Source organism: Cervus canadensis, chromosome 23 (genome assembly GCF_019320065.1).
Source record: "Cervus canadensis isolate Bull #8, Minnesota chromosome 23, ASM1932006v1, whole genome shotgun sequence".
NCBI lineage: Eukaryota > Metazoa > Chordata > Mammalia > Artiodactyla > Cervidae > Cervus > Cervus canadensis.
This window is the reverse complement of record NC_057408.1, coordinates 16,569,707-16,586,769: the sequence shown is the minus strand read 5'-3', so window position 1 is coordinate 16,586,769 and position 17,063 is coordinate 16,569,707. Positions and strand designations below refer to the sequence as shown.

At 48.7% G+C, this 17,063-nt stretch overlaps 1 protein-coding gene across 3 annotated transcripts in view; it reads left to right on the top strand.

Annotated features, from left to right (window-relative positions):
- BCL2 (BCL2 apoptosis regulator) overlaps window positions 1–17,063 on the top strand; it is a 196,005-nt gene that overhangs the window by 104,167 nt on the left and 74,775 nt on the right. The gene's annotated exons all lie outside the window — the stretch shown is intronic.

The window sequence follows — 17,063 nt, the reverse complement described above, 5'->3', positions numbered from 1 at the left end:
TTATAATCTACTACCAAAACAACAGTCTGTGGTTACTATGTTGATCCACAGCTTAGAAGTTGTCTTTCCTAGCACAGAGACCCTTCCCAGTCTGACCCCAGCCCTGACGTCGCAACCTTCTCTCTCCAGGTGCTTCCTTTCTGGGACCTGTACTGCTGTGTATGGACTTTTCCTATCTACCTCTCAATGCTGCTTTTCTAATTCTGTAAACAATCCAAGAGGTTGTATGCTTTAAAATATATATATAAGGAGCAAAGTAAAAAATTATATTTAAAAACATCTCAACACCCTGAAATAAAAGCCATTGCCATTTTGTGGACTCTCTCATCATTTTCTGTTTATAGATGTGTGCCTGAGCACACACGATTTCCTATAAATGAGTTCGTGGCATCCATGTGGTTTTTATGGTTTCTCTCTTCTTTCATTTTCACTTGTTTCTCTCCCCCACTCCCTCCCTCCCTCCACCCTGACCCCGCTCCCCCACGTTGCCAGTGTTCTCAGCCTGGGTGTTATGCTTCTGTGCTTCACTCCTCTTTAACACGTAGAATTATATTAAACATCTGGCTGTAACACAAACGTGATTTCTGTCATTGCTTCATAAAAATCAGATTAAATCATATGTTCCTCTCTGCATCTTGTTTTTTTGTTTCTCACTTTACAGTGATACATTGTTGAAATTCTTCCATTCTTTTTCATGACTGCATACTATTCCTTGGCTGACCACAGTATAACCTATTGAATGATTCTGTTCCAAACAGTGCTGTCATCATAGGGACATGTGATGGCTTAATCAGTGATGGTATTTTTGATTTTGGATAGATATTTCCAGATTGCTTTCTAAATGATATAGCACTGTCTGTTTTCACCAGCAGAGTATGAAGTAACTCTTTTGTGTGTCCTTGCCTGTGGCTGTGACATTGTCAACCCTGAGAAGCAGTGCTGCTAAACTGCAGGGAAGGGTAAGGAGACGGGGGTCCCTTTGAAGTCCCAAACTTCAAGACTAACATGGAGCCGTAACAAGAACATCACAGTAACATATGTAAGAGAATTCATTAAAAAGAGATTGTGGTTTTCTTGAATTGGGTTCTGGTGAAGAAATATTTGTAAAAATGAATCTTATAGCTTAAGGTGTTATTTTATGCTTAGGATCTTTTTTTTTTTTTTTTGGCTTTAAACAACATAACTTTATTGCCTTACATTCTAGAAGTCAGATATACAATTGCAGATCTCACTGGGTTCAAATGAAGAAGTAAGGAGGGCTGAGGAGAATGCACTTCTTCGCTTTGTCCAGCCTCTAAAGAGTCCTTGTGCTTTTCCCCCATCTTCAAAGTCGTATGCTTAGGATTTTTTTTTTTTAAGCAGACAACATTTGGTTAGCAGGGCAGCTAGAAATTTCCCTCCTGGCTTTAGTTTTTTTCTTTACAATTTTTGGCAGAACTCAAAAGGTGAAGTGTATTACACACTATTTCTAAACCACTGCGTTCAAAATACACATGTGGATGAACGGCAACATGAGATCTGTAAGAGTCCCCGTGACACAGTTTACACTTCCAGTGCTTTGAAAACTGTCCACGTGGTGTTGGAAGTCTGCAGGCAGGAGGGTGGGCTGGATCCCGCAGCCCGCTTCCCGAGCCGGGCTGTGGCTGTGCCTCCCCGCCTCCGAGATGGGAGCCGGCTCCCTTCCCGTCCCTCCTCGCTGCCTGTCTCCCTGACGCCTGGGCGCCCTGGCGCAGTCCCTCTGGCCTGGAGGCCGGGCTCTCTCTGCGCCCTGCCGCTGCCCTTGCTTCCCTCCTCCTCCCCCGTCCCTCTGCCTTCCAGCTCGCCCGCGCTCTTGCCTTCCCGCAGAGAGATGCGCGTTTGCTGGCCGCCTGCCTCCCATGTCCCTTCGGAAGCAGCCTCACGGTCCTTGACCTGTCTCAGCGGTTTTCATCCCTGATTTCTCTGCTGATGGCTCTCCACCTGACGGAAAGCTTTCCCCCAGCCCCCCACCCTTTCATTTTTAAGTCTGAACTCATTTTGGGTCCTTGAGTCCCTGAGGGCCTGAAGCTTCCTTGTCCTCTGAGGTAGAAATAGATTCTGTCTCTGAGAGAACTCTGACCAGCCCGTTCTGTGCGAAAGACTGTCACCCCTTGGTGTCCCACCGGGAAAACCACCTCTGGATTATTATGGGTTATTAGAATTGCATGGAGAACAAACGAGGTCATCTAGAAGGCAGTTCTGCCATTTTTCAGTGTAGTTTCAATGTCCAGGAGAGTCATGAGCAGGATTCTGGTTCTAATGCCTTAATTCTGTATTTACTCACCTTTGTGGATTAGACAGAGCCTAAATTTTATTTTGAGAGAGAGAGAGAGTGTGTGAGTGTGTGTGTGTGTGTATGTGAGTGTGTGTGTGTGGTTTTATACGTACAACTTGACTGAACACAGTAGCTCTGTGGTTTATCTTTTACTGAGAACTGCTTTTTTTTTCCCCTTTTCTAAGAAAATGTTAGTTTCCTAAACTGAAGTCTTTCTTGCGAGTTTATTAGCAGTGAGGGCTGTTGTGTGAGGGCCTGCTGGTGATACTAAGATCAAACAATCACCCAGTTCAGGTGACTTTGACACAAATCATATTGACTGAAATAGTACTGAGCATGTGATGCTGGCGTGTGACATTTGAATATTTGCCAAGAAAAGCACCCGAGTCACTATAACCAGCTGCAAGAGTAACAGATCTGCCTGCTTTACCGTTTTTACATGTATTTTTATGTGAGAATCTGAAAGCAACCTTCATAGTTTGGGGAGGGAAAGTAATGTATACGGTCAGCATGAATCTGTTTACCTGCTTTTCCCTTTCGCTGTGTGCAGGAATTCAGGTCACTTAGGCCTGGTCAGGAGCAGTGTGTAAACTATGGGACTGGGATGTTAACAAGCTTGAGTTTCCCATATGTTCTCTCTCTCCCTCCCGCCGCTCCATCCATCGTGTAGGGACAGTGATCTACACTTGGTCAGGCTTGGAGTTTAGGCCTCAGACACCTGGGTCCCGGTGGTGTCTTGTGGCTCCTTGTTACTATGAGACTCACTCTCTGGCCTTGGTTTTCTGATCTCTAAAATGGGACCCCCTAAATCCTGTGCCCACTGAAAACATCATGCCTTCCTTCCCTTTCCTCCTTTCCTTTGGGCAAGCTCATAATCTTCAAAACTATTACATTCAATTACAATCATAGTCGTTAAAATCCGCCCCACCCCCAGAGTAAACTGGTTAGGTTTCTGATAAAAACCTGGGTAGGGACAGGAGAATTGCGGGTGGTCTGTCCCCTGGTCTTCACAATGTAAGCGCGTCCCTCTGGTACCTCTCTAAGTGCCTCTGTGTCGTGTGCCTCTGTTCTGTTGGTGGGTGTGTCATTAGCCAGGGAGAGGCAGAGATTGTAGGCAAGTCAGAGTAACACCACGTGTCACGATATTTTACATTCAGGAGAAAAAGACTCTGCCTGTCAGCACCATCGTTCTCGTCCATTACTGATTTCACTGCACAAGGTAAAAACCAAAATCAGGCCACACTCCCTAAGATGTAGATCATAAGGGATGGCCAAAGCGCAGTGTTCCACCAGAAAGAGTATTAGTGAAGAATTAAGGTGACTTTACCTTGCCAACAAAGGTCCGTCTAGCCAAGGCTATGGTATTTCCAGCGGTCATGTATGGATGTGAGAGTTGGACTGTGAAGAAAGCTGAGCACCGAAAAATGGATGTTTTTGAACTGTGGTGTTGGAGAAGACTCTTGAGAGTCCCTTGGACTGCAAGGAGATCCAACCAGTCCATCCTAAAGGAGATCAGTCCTGGGTGTTCATTGGAAGGACTGATGCTGAAGCTGAAACTCCAAATACTTTGGCCACCTGATGCAAAGAGCTGACTCATTGGAAAAGACCCTGATGCCGGGAGGGATTGGGGGCAGGAGGAGAAGGGGACGACAGAGGATGAAATGGCTGGATGGCATCACTGACTCGATGGACATGGGTTTGGGTGGACTCCGGGAGTTGGTGATAGACAGGGAGGCCTGGCGAACTGCGATTCATGGGGTCGCAAAGAGTCGGACACGACTGAGTGACTGAACTGAACTGAACTGAACTGAAGGTGACCACTTAAAATATACAGTCAGCTTAAAACTGGAAGTAAAGAATGCCAGGTGGCACAGTGGTAAAGAATCTGCCTGCCAGTGCAGGAGACACAGGTTCCATCCCTGAGCCGCGAAGATCCCCCGGAGGAAGAAATGGCAACCCATTCCACTCTTCTCGCCTGGAGAATCCCATGGAGAGAGGAGCCTGGAGGGCAACAGTCCATGGGGTTGCAAAGAGTCGGACACAACTGAGTGGCTGAGCAGGCGTGCACCCAGAGGATACCACCTGCGGAGACCTCCGTGGGCGCAGAAGACCAGAGCTGAAGCTCTGGGGGGCCAAACAGGATGGGCACTCTCGAGAGGCGGTTTTCTGGACAGAGAAGCGTCTGAGCCTAGCACTTGATGTTTGGGGCGAGCTGAAGAGAAGTAAAGAGAAGAACTGGGTCAGAGAACAGTGAGACTGCGAGTGAGGACAGAGCGTGTGGGCTACAGGCAGTGACAGGCAGGGCCCGGCCTTCAAAGTCGGGCTCAGCGAGAAGCCACCGGATTTATTCCACGGAGCCCTGCAGAAATGAATGGCAAGAAACGAGAACCCGCCACCCGCTCTGAATGGCAGGGGGAAAAATGAACTGAGGGAAGCAGAAGGCTTAAGGGCTAGATAAGCTCGTTTTGAGACATATGACTGAACTGAAACCCAGATAAAATATTATCTGCGAATCCAGTATCTTGCATTAGTTAGAAGTTCGGTTTCTTTGTGTCTCATTCACAAAAGAGCAGTATGCATTTAAGGGAACACGTTTGTGGGTGCAGACTGCCGGCTGCAGACGCCTCGCTGATGAGAATGTTACCAGCTAAGCAAGTTTTAACCAAACACACTGGGAAAGCATAACATGGGAATGAAATTTGAAGCCAACGATAAGATAATACAGATGCAATGCTAATTTTGCATTCACTATTTTGGAAAGAATAAAAGACTGTTCTCTCTGGGGCCTGAGTCCACATTGAGCCCCTTCCTCACCACCAAGGTTATTACCAGGGAGTCATAACCCCGGGGCCTCCGTGAAGCACCTCCTGTAGATTCACTTCTGTCCTCCGTTCAGTAGTTCAGGCCCTTCCAGGGCTCCCCAGACTTTCAGAACCTTCCCTACCTCCCCTTCACTGTCCGCAAGTGTACTTAGGATGTCCAAATCCTGGGGAAAATGGTCTTTAATTCTGCTGCTCATTTTGGGCTACCGTCGTATCTTCTCCCCACGGTTTTTAAGCAGATGATCTGCCTCGAACTCCACCGCCTCAGTCCCTGCTCCGCATCCCCACCCCCACCCCAACCGCTCCAGTGGGTCTTCTGTTTCCATCATTCTCATGAAACAGCTGTCTTACTTACTCACCAGTTTCTGAGGACATCCAGAGCCACGCTGGCTTACTCTGCTGGAGCAGTTGGAACCCCAGGAAACATCTTTCCTGAAACACTAGACCTTCTTGCGTCTATGGCACAAGCCGGCTCCGTAGCTCCCCTCTCCCCTCCCTCCGGGTAAATCCAGACAGCACAGGCCTTCCAGTCTGCCTCTCCAGTCACATCTCCGCCCCCTGAAGGTTCCCGCCTGTGTGCACACGGTTCCGAACCACCGGGCTCTGGCCTTCAGTCCTGTCTCCATCCCACAGTCACCGCTCTCTGCCGGTCACACGCCCTGGGGGCTCCCCACCATCTCCTCCTGAGTCTCCTCCTCTGCCAGACACCCCCTTGCCCTGATGCGCCAGCCCCTGGCCCCGCGTCCCACACCCCACCTTCCCGCCGTCCTCCACACCCCACCCTTGCACCTCATTTCCTCCGCTTCCACCTCTGTCCTCACCGTGTTTCCAGATGTGACATCCGTGGGCAGGCTCCTGAAGGCTTACTTGATCTGTGTAAGCAGAACAGGTCTGGGTCATAAGTCAGCTCTAGTGAACAGAAGTCAGACTTGAATCATAAAAACGGAGAGTCATGGACCCTAAATCAGTTCTCAAACTTGGGCCAATTTATAGACCCAGGGCCCCTTGAATGAAGGGGAGGCTGGTTCCCCTTGAGGAAGGATCCTGCTGTACTCCCCCAAATTTATATTCTTAACCTTCCTCCCAGCCTTGCCCAAAGGGACCTGCTGCCTTTTACCTAGACCTTTGAGGACTGCGGGACGTGGGATCTGAACGGACACTGATTCCAGGAGACCCAGTGCCTCCAGACTGCGGCGGCCAATGAGACCGGGGGCTTGGGGTTGGGGGTCCCTGTGGTGTCAGCTCACTGTGTGCCCCTCCTTCTCCTGGCGCTGCCAGGGCACCCCGCGACCTTTCCACTCCTGGCTCCGACCTTCTCCGGGGCCGGCTCCCCAAGAGAGGCCAGCCTCCCCAGCTGGACGGCCGTGCTCTATAGCAGAATCCCCCCTCTCCAGCCTTTGTGGCTGCAAGCCCTCTGCCCAGAGCCCTCCGCTGAGCCCCCCTCACGCCGCCGCCCCCCCCCCCACCCCACGCGCTCCCTCCTCCTCCCCTTGCGCTTACACTGGTCTCTGCACCTGGAATTCTTTTCCGCTTCTGTGTCTGGATTTGTGTGGTGCCTGTTTTTAGCACAAATACATCACGTCCCCCTTGTAAAACCTTTTTTTCTCCACTTTAGCTCCTAACAGCCAGGGAAATGAGCTAAAGAGTGTGGATGGATTAATTCACCAGTGCCGGGGACAGGAGGGGTCCTTCTACAAGTGGGTCGTTAACAGTCTTCATAAACAAAAGATTGCCTTGTTTATACCTGTTCTTCAGAGTCAGCATTTCTTAAATCTGCTCAAGGTGGAAGGGAGTGCTTTGTGTTTAAAAGAAAATCATATGGGCAGCACGGAAATAAGAAATGTTCACTTTGCTTCATGCGAGAGTCTAGGCCACGACAGGTGGCCTCTCCACTGGTACAAATAAAGCAGAATCTGCCGGTTGAAACCTATCACAGAGCAGGCGGGCGAACGGCCAGGTGGCGCGCCCCAGACCAGATGGGGATATTTACTTAGACCTTCCGTGCTTCTTGTTAAGAGTCCCTTTAATCAGGTACCTTCCTTTGGATGTGAAATCAACTGCCGGGGTCTTTGAATGTTGGTCTTTTTTTTTTTTTTTAAAGAAATAAAGGTAATTCTCATTCCAGTTTTTCCTCTCTCCAAAGTTGAGATTAAACAGTGTTGGTGGAGTCCATGCAAGCCGGAACATCCCGCTTCCTTTCAGACTTCCATTTGAAGTTCCCAGATCTCATAGTCAAATTGAAGCAGCGCAGATAGTAAATTGAAAACATTATAAATCCCAGGGATATTTTTTTCATGCCAACTAAAGCAGTGCCACCCTGGGGGCCTGTGCAGATTCTGTGGTCCTCTTGGCAGTGGGCTTGCCCACCCAGCCGCTGTTGGGGCCCAGGCAGCCTGGACTCTTGGCTGGTGCTGGGTCTGCAGGAAATCACGTAACGTTCCACGCTGCGTTCGTCCTTGACTGTCTTTGAGTTCTTCTCCTTTGACGGGTCTGGGCTCTGTTGCTGGCTTTCTTCTCACTTCTCTGACGACTGCGTTACCCTCCCCTCTCCGAACAGTTACAACCTGTTCATGGAGCTCCTACTGGGCCAGGCCCGCGCTCACCTGCCGGGATCTCTACGAAGATGGACCAGCCCGCCCTGCCCCTGCCTCTGAGCCTGCCTCCTCCTCCTCCTCTGTGTCTCTGCTCCTCCACAAAGGCTTTTATTTGCATGACTTCCATCATGAAGCTACATTCCCAGTTCTTTGCCCATCTGAAGTTGAGTATTAAATTTCCTCGTTTTCCCCCAAATTCAGGGTGTCCTCAGGACAGCCAGCTCCCTTCTGCCTCTGTGAGGGGTGGTACAAGTTTCCTTCTTTCGAGACCTGAAGTCTGGAAAGCATCCTGTGTTGTGCGTTTCTCCTCTGTGCCCAGGAATCAGCCTTCAGCCTTCCTCTGAGGATCTTGCTGATTCTCTTCTTTGTCGTTTCCACTGCCTTTGTTCTCCCTGGGCTGACGGCCGCACGGCCAAGCCCACCTCCCTGTGTAAATGCCATCTCACCCGTGTCCCTCTTAAGCGGCAGAGGTGATGTCTTACCCTTGACAGCGTCTAACTCACCTCCTCGCACACAGCTGGTGCATAACCAGCGCTTGCTGCTCTCTTGGCAGAAACATAGCGGCATGTTAGCTTGTCCACCTCACTTTCTGGCTTTCTTTACCTCGCAGAACCTCTGAAGATGATTCTCCGCGGTGACAAAGTCCCCGGTGTCATAGCTGTGGGAAAAGTGCAGCGTTGCTGAGAACAGTGAAACGAATCCACAAATTAGGACATGAAATCAGGGAGGGAAGTCCAGGAATTAGAATGACTTGATGTGGGAGACGCAGAGATGGTGAGAACTGACAGGAGGGAGATGTTGGCGCCTTGGCTCTCGTGAGACGATGGTGTACACAGCGGTGATGTAATGGTGTACACACCAATGATGTCAACACTGGTGATGTGTGCCCTGCAGCCCAGGTGGTCTGCCTTCTATTGCTTTAATCTTGGCTTCTGCTGGTGGAGCGCATGCACCAAGGCCACGGCAGTGTGCTGTCGGAGGGTGCGGTCCAGGAGGCCCCAGGGGCTGGGATGGCCGTGGCCGAGCACATCTGGAGAGGAGGATGTGAACACAGGGATGAGGGTGACTCAGACCTCCTCCTTGAAGAGGTGACGCTTTCATAGGGTCAGACCCGGAGACAGCGAACCCATGTCAGAAGGGGCAGGGGGGAGGACCAGGAGGAGAGTTACAGGTTCCAAGTAAGGGATGCTCTCCAGTGAGAACTGTCAAACCCCGAAACGGGTTACGCAGAAAGCTGTGGCCTTCTCTTTCCTGGAAACGCTAGGCTGGAACAGACAAACTCTTCACAGTGGCCTGAGCGCCGGCCTCTCTGGAGGCCGGGGGTGGGCCCGGCCTCCCATCCCCACGGTTGGCTTGTCTGGACCTGGCTTTGCAGGGTTAGTCCACTGCAGGCTGCTGCTTACTCAACCACAGAAGTGAAATTTGTTACTGATGAGAAATAATAAAAGATCTTTCTTTTTCTAGACTTCCTCTATGGGTGTTGTTGTTTTCTTTCTAAATGGGGGAGTTTGTTTTGCTTTTTCTCCTTTCATGACATTCAAATTTAGCTTGTAGGTATACCCTGCCCAGTGGTTCAGGGTAAGCTGATGAGAGAAGCCAGCCCAAAATACGACGGGTGCTCACCATTTTCTTCGAAGCTGGTGTGTGGAGCTTGTGTGCAGGTGGGAAAGCTAGGCTGCTGAAGATCTTCGAGGATGTATCAGCGCTAACAGGGGAGACCTTTGGGGATGTCAGAATGTTGTCTGTTTCTTTGACTCAACAACTGTTTATGAAGAACATGCTCTGTGCCCTGCATGGTTCTTGCCAGTTTCAGAAGAAACAGAAATGCATGAGACACGGCCCCTCCTTTGAAGTCATTTACAATAGAGCAGGGAAGATAAACTGTGTTTACAAATCCACCTTATGTATTACAGAGAGAGGGTTATTCTGGTTCAAAGGAACACTTGAGACAGATGACATCACGGTAGAATTATAATAATTTGAAAGTCTACTTTTTCGATCTTTGTCATTTCTACCTTGGATTAGTCTGATATTTTACTTTAAAACTACAATTTCTGAATAGGTATGAGGTTCACATGGTTCTCATACGGAAACAATTTAGAAACATTTTTATTGATGAGTTTCACTCTTGCCTTGTCCCCATCTTCCCAGTTCACTACCCCCTGACTCCCTGGACACAGGCGACTATGTATGTTAATTTCTTGAGTATATATACAGTGTCTTTTCATGCAAAATAAGTGTATATATGCATATATTTAAATCTTCCTTTTTCTAACATAAAAGGCAGCCTTGTTCTCTAGTTGGCCTGTGAATTTATCAGTATGTCTTGGAGTCTTAGCATGTCAGTGCATCCTTTTCCTTTCTTCATGGGTAAGCTGCTACCTTTACAGTCTTTCATTGTTTGGCAGAATATTATGGTAGATCCAATATCTATCTCTGGGTAACAAACTGCTCCATAACTTAGTGGCTTAAACTAAAACAACGGTTTTATTTATTCACAGTTCTTTGGTGGACTGTTTGGACTGGGGTCCGCTGGGTGGTTTTTCTTTTGTGGATTTGCTGGTATGAATGGGGACATCTAGCGGCCTGACTGGGCCTCGATGGCCCAGCATAGCTTCACTCATGTGTTGGTGGGAGAACCCACCGCCGGCTGGCTCCTGGTGTCCAGGAGACTAGCACAGGCTTCTTCCCGTGGTGACCGGGTTCCAAATGCAGAGAGGGACTGTGCCCCGATATAAAAGGCTTAATGAGGCTCTGCTTACAGCGCGTTTGCTGATGTCCCATTACCCGAGCAGGTCACAGGGTCCAGCCCAGCGTCAGAGTGAAGAGTCTACCCGGGGAAGGCTTCGCTGGCAGTCACTACGTAGCTGTCATCTCCACATTTTGTTAACCACCCCTACTGGTGGGCACCTGGTTATTTCCAATCACTTGGTCTTACAGATAACGCTTTAATAGATAACCTTCGTCATCAATCAGTTAAAATGTGGGCAGGAGACATTACCAGAAGGGTTGCTGGGGCAAAGGGTAAATGCTTTTTGAATCATCATATCTATTCTATTCCTGTTATTTCTCAGGTTATTTTAAGCTTGTATTCTGTCACTCGTGTAGGAGCTTTGAAAATGTGAAGAGTTCGGACAGGAAATATGTATAAACTGAATTAATTAAAAACTCCTTCTTTAAAGGATGAAAGCTAGACTAGAAATCAAATAATTTTTAACAGGGTAACATGTATTTGAATAAATATGTTTATTAATATAATAATGCTTTATATTTGTATTGTGCTTACGGTATAGAAAGTTTGCTTGTGGTGTCTTAGTGCTCAGAATTCTATGAGTTTAAGGTATAATTGGCCTCATTTTATTTATATTTATGTATTGTTGTTCAGTCACTAAGTCCTATCTGATTCTTTGCAACCCCATGGACTATAGCACACCAGGCTTCCCTGTCCACCAACTCCTGGATCTTGCTCAAACTCATGTCCATCCTGTTGGTGATGCCATCCAACCATCTCATCCTCTGTCATCCCCTTCTCCTCCTGCCTTCAATCTTTCCCAGCCTTAGGGTCTTTTCCAGTGAGTCAGTTCTTCACATCAGGTGGCCAAAATACTGGAGCTTCAGCATCAGTCCTTCTGATGAATATTCAGGGTTGATTTCCTTTAGGATTGACTGTACATATAATTACTGATTATAGGTAAATACATATTATAGATATATATAATATGTACATAGGTATAATATACTTATAAATATTTTTTCTTGTTTTAAGACTTTGAGAATTACCTGACTTGCCCCAGTCGCAGATTACAGTCCGGCTGTGTTCCCAGCCCTGTGGCAAGGAACTTGGCTCTTCCCATGAGCTGCGTCTCTTTTTTTGTAGGGACTCGTGTGGTATCCTGTCTCGGGCTTCACTGGTGGCTCAGTGGTAAAGTACCCGCCTGCCAATGCAGGAGACACGAGTTCAGTCCTTGGGTTGGGAAGATCCGCTGGAGGAGGAGATGGCAACCCACTCCAGTATTCTTGCTGGGAAAATGCCTTGGACAGAGAAGCCTGGCGGGCAGCAATCCATGGGGTCACAGAGTCAGACACAACTGAGGGACGGAGCCCAGCACGACCCGGTGTCCTGTCTTGGCCTCAGATACATTCGTTTGCTACACTCGCTAACTGCCATCCGGATACATCACAATCACATGAGATGTCTTCTCAGGAGGCTTTTTTAAAAAAATCAGAAATAGGTCATTTCTAAGTTCTGAATACTTGAGAAACATCCCCCAATATTTCTCTTGTTTTGCACGTGACATCGTTGACAGCTGAATTTTCTGATCTGAGTCACTAGTAAATCTTGAAAGAGGAATTCTTTTTAAGCTCATGTGCTTGCTTTCAGCTTTCAGGAAAGAGAAGGGAGTTATTTTTAAATAAAACCTTGTCTTGGCCCTCCTGCAGCAGACGTGGAAAGTAGACTGTTGAGGTTTTTTTTTTTCATTCACACTCAGACGTTTTCATAGGGGCTCGGTCACGGAGAAGTGGGCCCCATGCTCAAACCACCCACTTCCCTGAAGCTTGATTGATGAGCAAAGCTGTTCTGCCTGAGGGCAGCCTGTTTGCAGGAGCCTGGATGATGACGGGTCCGACATGCACAGATTTTAAACCAGGTCTCTCATCCCAGGACTGCAGGCTGCAGGCCAGGATGTTTGTTCCTGAGGCAGGAGAGGGGGAATGGACGCACATCAGGAGCAGGGCAAGCCGCATGGACCAGGAGTCACCCCACATTCTAGAATCTCCCCAAGAATGTGGTGGTTCGGGCCAAAGCCATCCTTGTTGAGAGAACTCCTGCTGGTGCCCACGGCCACGAAACACGGGCCGGAACCATGACGTGCAGGTGAGTGGGGAGGCGCTCAGTCCAAGCCTCTGCAAGTAGCAGGGGGCCCTGTCGGACTGAGTCTCTACACATCAAAGAGCCGCGTACATTTAAAGGAAGATAGAAATTTGATGCCGAGTCTAAAGAACCTGTGATGGAAGTGTGGAAATAGAGCCAAGCAATGACACTGTGAACAGAGTGAGTCGGAACCGTGTCTTTGCACGTTTGCCTCTGCTGCATCCAGCCGTGTCCTACACAGTAGACTGACCAGAAGTGCAGAGTCCCCAGATGCTACGGTTCAGTGTAACCTTGGAAATCATCTCGCCCAGGCTCCCGTTTTGGGGAGAAGTAAACTGAGGCACGGGAAGCTTAGGAAAGAGGCCTGGGCTTGCCTGGTGGAGCCAGGTCTCCTAAATCTTAGCGCAGTTACTTGTCAGTGGATTGTGCCGCCCAGTGCTCTGTGAAAGTCATGGGAATGAATGAATAAATTAATTTCCTTTTTAAAGAAACTTATTTAAACGTTGGATAGAGGCTTTCCAGGTAGCTCAGGGGTAAAGAATCCCACCTGCCAAGCAGGAGACGTGGGTTTGATCCCTAGGAAGACCCTCTGGAGAAGGAAATGGCAATCCACCCCAGTTATTCTTGCCTGGGCAATCCCATGGACAGAGGAGCCTGGAGGGCTACAGTCCATGGAGTCGCGAAGAGTCAGACACGACTGAGCGACTGAGCACGCACGCAGGCATTTAAAAGTTATTTATGCAGGTCTTATCCCAGCTGGTACATCCTGCTGGTGGTGGTGGGAAAGGAGGATGTAAGGATGAATTGGTTAGTGTTTTTTGAAGGACCTTCAGGAATCTGGGTTTGTCTTAAATGTCAGTATTGGATGAAAAAACTGAACTTTTCTGATGATTTGTTATCAGCTCAAGGTGCAGATAGACTGGGAGTCGGGGGAAGTTCACCCAAGGCTGAGCTTGGTCTGTGTGCTCTGTGGTGAGCCGGATGTCCGTGTAGCAGGAGGAGCAGATGTCTGTAAGGAAGAGGCCCCAATCTTGCGCTTGATTCCTCTGCCGTGCAGGAGGCTCACTGCCCGCTTCACGCAGACGGTGCCTGACTTACTCCAAACGGGCTTAGGGCTCGGTGGATTCAGACATTCAGGCAAATGTCACCCTTTCTTTCAAACTTTGATTTTCTTTCCACCACATGGAATTTTCTGTCATCTCTGGCTCTTGACTGGCTGCTGGGACACAGGAGAAACTTTCTCCAGTGCACTCACAGAGGTGTCTTCCAGAGTCTGCTGTCGTGAATACATTCACCTGACAAAAGAGGGACCAGAGTCTCCCTCTCCTCTACGAGGGCGCAGGGGTAGTCGTTATTTCCCTTCGTGGATAGAAATCAGGTATTGTTCTGCCAGCACTGAACACGTTCTAGAAACCCATTTATCAATATCTACAACACTGCCTCATATTTGGTTTCCTGTGTCGTCAAGAAAAACCTGCAAATAACTAAAAGTAGGGATTCCAATGAAATGTGGGTTCTACTTCGCTAGGTTTGGTGTGGGAGGCTGTGTAACTCTAAGAATACCGGTAGTGGTATCTATCTACATTCTAAGAATTAGGGAGGTGAGGTTTGAATTAAATCACACTGTCATATCTGTGAGGCTTCCTGCAGAACGAAGGCAAAAATAAACCCAAACAAACAAAACAGGAACGTGTCTGAAAACAGTGAGCCGTGTGCCTTCTGAGCAGTGAAGACTTTGCAATGGGCCTGGAGAACTTCTTGCAGACCTGCTTTCTTGAAAGGTGCTTTTGCTGGGCGGGCGGGGGGAGATGTCGTTTGTTGTTACTGTTTTGCCTGTGGTTCTTACTACCGTATTTACCAGGGGTGTGGTTGCCAGTGTTGGGATTTTCTTGATAAAAAAGGGGAGGAGAGATAAAACGCTGCTGCCCACAGCCCGGGGCACGTGGGGCGAGTCCAGCTAGGCCGAGTGTGCGTGTGTGTGTGTCTGTGTGTCTCTCTGTATGTATGTCTGTATCTGTCTGCGTGTGTCTCTGTCTCAGAGTGTGTGTGTCTGGGCATCTCGGTGCATCTCTGTGTGTGTATGTGTGTGTTTGTGTGTCCGTGTGCCTGTGTGTGTGTCTGTGGTTGTGTCCATGTCTGTGTGTCCATGTGTGTCTGTGTGTTTGTGTCCGTGTATGTTTGTGTGTCTCTGTGTTTGCGTGTCCGTGTATGTTTGTGTGTCTCTGTGTGTTTGCGTGTCCGTGTATGTCCGTGTATGTTTGTGTGTCTCTGTGTTTGCGTGTCCATGTGTGTCCGTGTATATCTGTGTGTCTCTGCGTTTGCATGTCCGTGTGTGTCTGTGTATGTTTGTGTGTCTCTGTGTTTGCATGTCTGTGTGTGTCCATGTATGTGTGTGTGTCTCTGTGTTTACCTGTATGTCTGTGTGTTTCTGTGTTTCTGTCTGTGTGGGTCTGTGTCTCTATTGCTGTGTCTCTGTATGTGTCTGTGTGTCTCTGTGTTTGTGTGTCCGTGTGTGTCCGTGTATGTTTGTGTGTCTCTGTGTTTGCGTGTCCGTGTGTGTCCGTGTATGTTTGTGTGTCTCTGTGTTTACCTGGATGTCTGTGTGTGTTTGTGTTTCTGTCTGTATGTGTCTGTGTCTCTATCACTGTGTCTCTGTGTGTTTGCATGTCCGTGTGTCTGTCAGTGTGTGTCTGTTGGTGCGGATGCAGGAGACGGCCTTTCAGGCTGACCCTCCTTCCTTCAGCATCACAGCTCTCCTTTCCTCAACCTGAGCTGACTTTGTTGGGAGGGCAAACACAACAACTTTCTCACACAATGATGACCAAATAATCTGAAAAACTCAAATAAAATACACCTTATGACCCAGTATTAAAAAGCAGCCATCTTCCATGGAGAAAGGCCCATCCCAGGCTGGGGAGGGCAGGCCAGCTCAGCCTGAGTCCTCGCCGATCCCGTCTCTTTTCCACCCCCGCCCCCGCTCGCCAGCAAAAGCAGCGTCTCCTGGACGCCTCCCACCTCTCCGCCTCCCACCTCTCCTCCTGACTGTCATTGGAACCCCAGGTCGGTGGTGCTGCCCGGAGAAGGGCGCTGAGAGCCGGAACAGAGCTCGCCGCCCGCCTGCCTCCCCGGCCTCCAGGCAGGAGCTGCGGAAGGCCGCCCCTGTGGGGCCTGTGCCCGCCAGGCGCGCTCCTTCCCAGGCGGGAGCTCTGCAGGAGGGGCGGCCATGGTTCGGCTTCCAGACGTTACCTGCCCGGAATCAGGCAGGGCAGACCAGAAGGTGGGACCATAAGAGCCCCCAGGCCCTGAGTTCTTACCACGGAACAGTCACGGTGCTGGGCTTGCCTTGGTCTATCTGAGTCCGGAAGACCACAGGCTGGTACGAGCATTTTCAGACAAGGGACTTGAAGCTCCAAGACGGTGAGTGGCCTGTGGACAATGGCATGGCTCTGAAGGGCCAGCCTGGGGCTTGAGCTAAGGGTGAACTCTGAAGACAAAGCTCTTGGTCCCCGCAGCACCCTTGGAAGAAGCCAAGCCCTTAGGGAACATATTCAAGTCAATTTCAGCCCTTACGGTTTTGGTAGCCGTGTGTCACCAAGCCATATCTTTCTTTTTTAAAAACTTATTTTATTGAAATATAGTTGACTTAGCCATAACTTTCTTAAATGCTTCAGGGAAATGTTACTTTTCTCACTTGGTTTGACATCATCATCCTATTTTCTGTTCTAAGAAATCAAAACGTGGGAAGAAGATAGATTTGGAAAATTGTTTTTGGCCACTTCTTATGCTGAGGTACAGTCTGGGAGATGCAGGTTAGATGCTAAAACATTAGGATTTGTAAGATTGATTATCATATATATATTGACGACTGAGGGCAGGAGGAGAAGTGGGTGACAGAGGATGAGATGATTGGATGGCATCACCAAATCAATGGACATGAGTTAGAGCAAACTCTGGGAGATGGTGAAGGACAGGGAAGCCTGGTGTGCTGCGGTCCATGGGGTCACAAAGAGTCGGGCACGACTCAGCCACTGAACAACAGCCAACAGTGATTAAGAGGAAGATTTGGTGTGATATGGAATTAAGAAATCTGAGAACTATAGGAACTCCAAGCGGAGAAGACCAGCAGCTATAACGTTTCCAGGTGTTGGGAATTTCAGGTTCATCTCTACTCCAGCCTTGCGGAAAGACCTCCCCGCCCCCCGCCGTGATAAAGGCCACGTGATGCTTTCTTGCTGCCTGTGTTAGCTAAGCATCTTAACGGCATGAAATGCTCGCCTCTCATTAATTTTCCATAGGCTTACTTGACTTTGATCTTTTCATATCAAGGTCCAAAAAGACCACATAGAGGGAGAAACAGTCACATTATGTGTCTTCCTCCAATATGTATTGGAATACGTATTTCAGTCCCTAGTGATGCCTTTCTTTCGGGAAAAAGGTTTTAGGAGCTAAGTGACTCAGTTACACAACTAAACTTTCTCCCT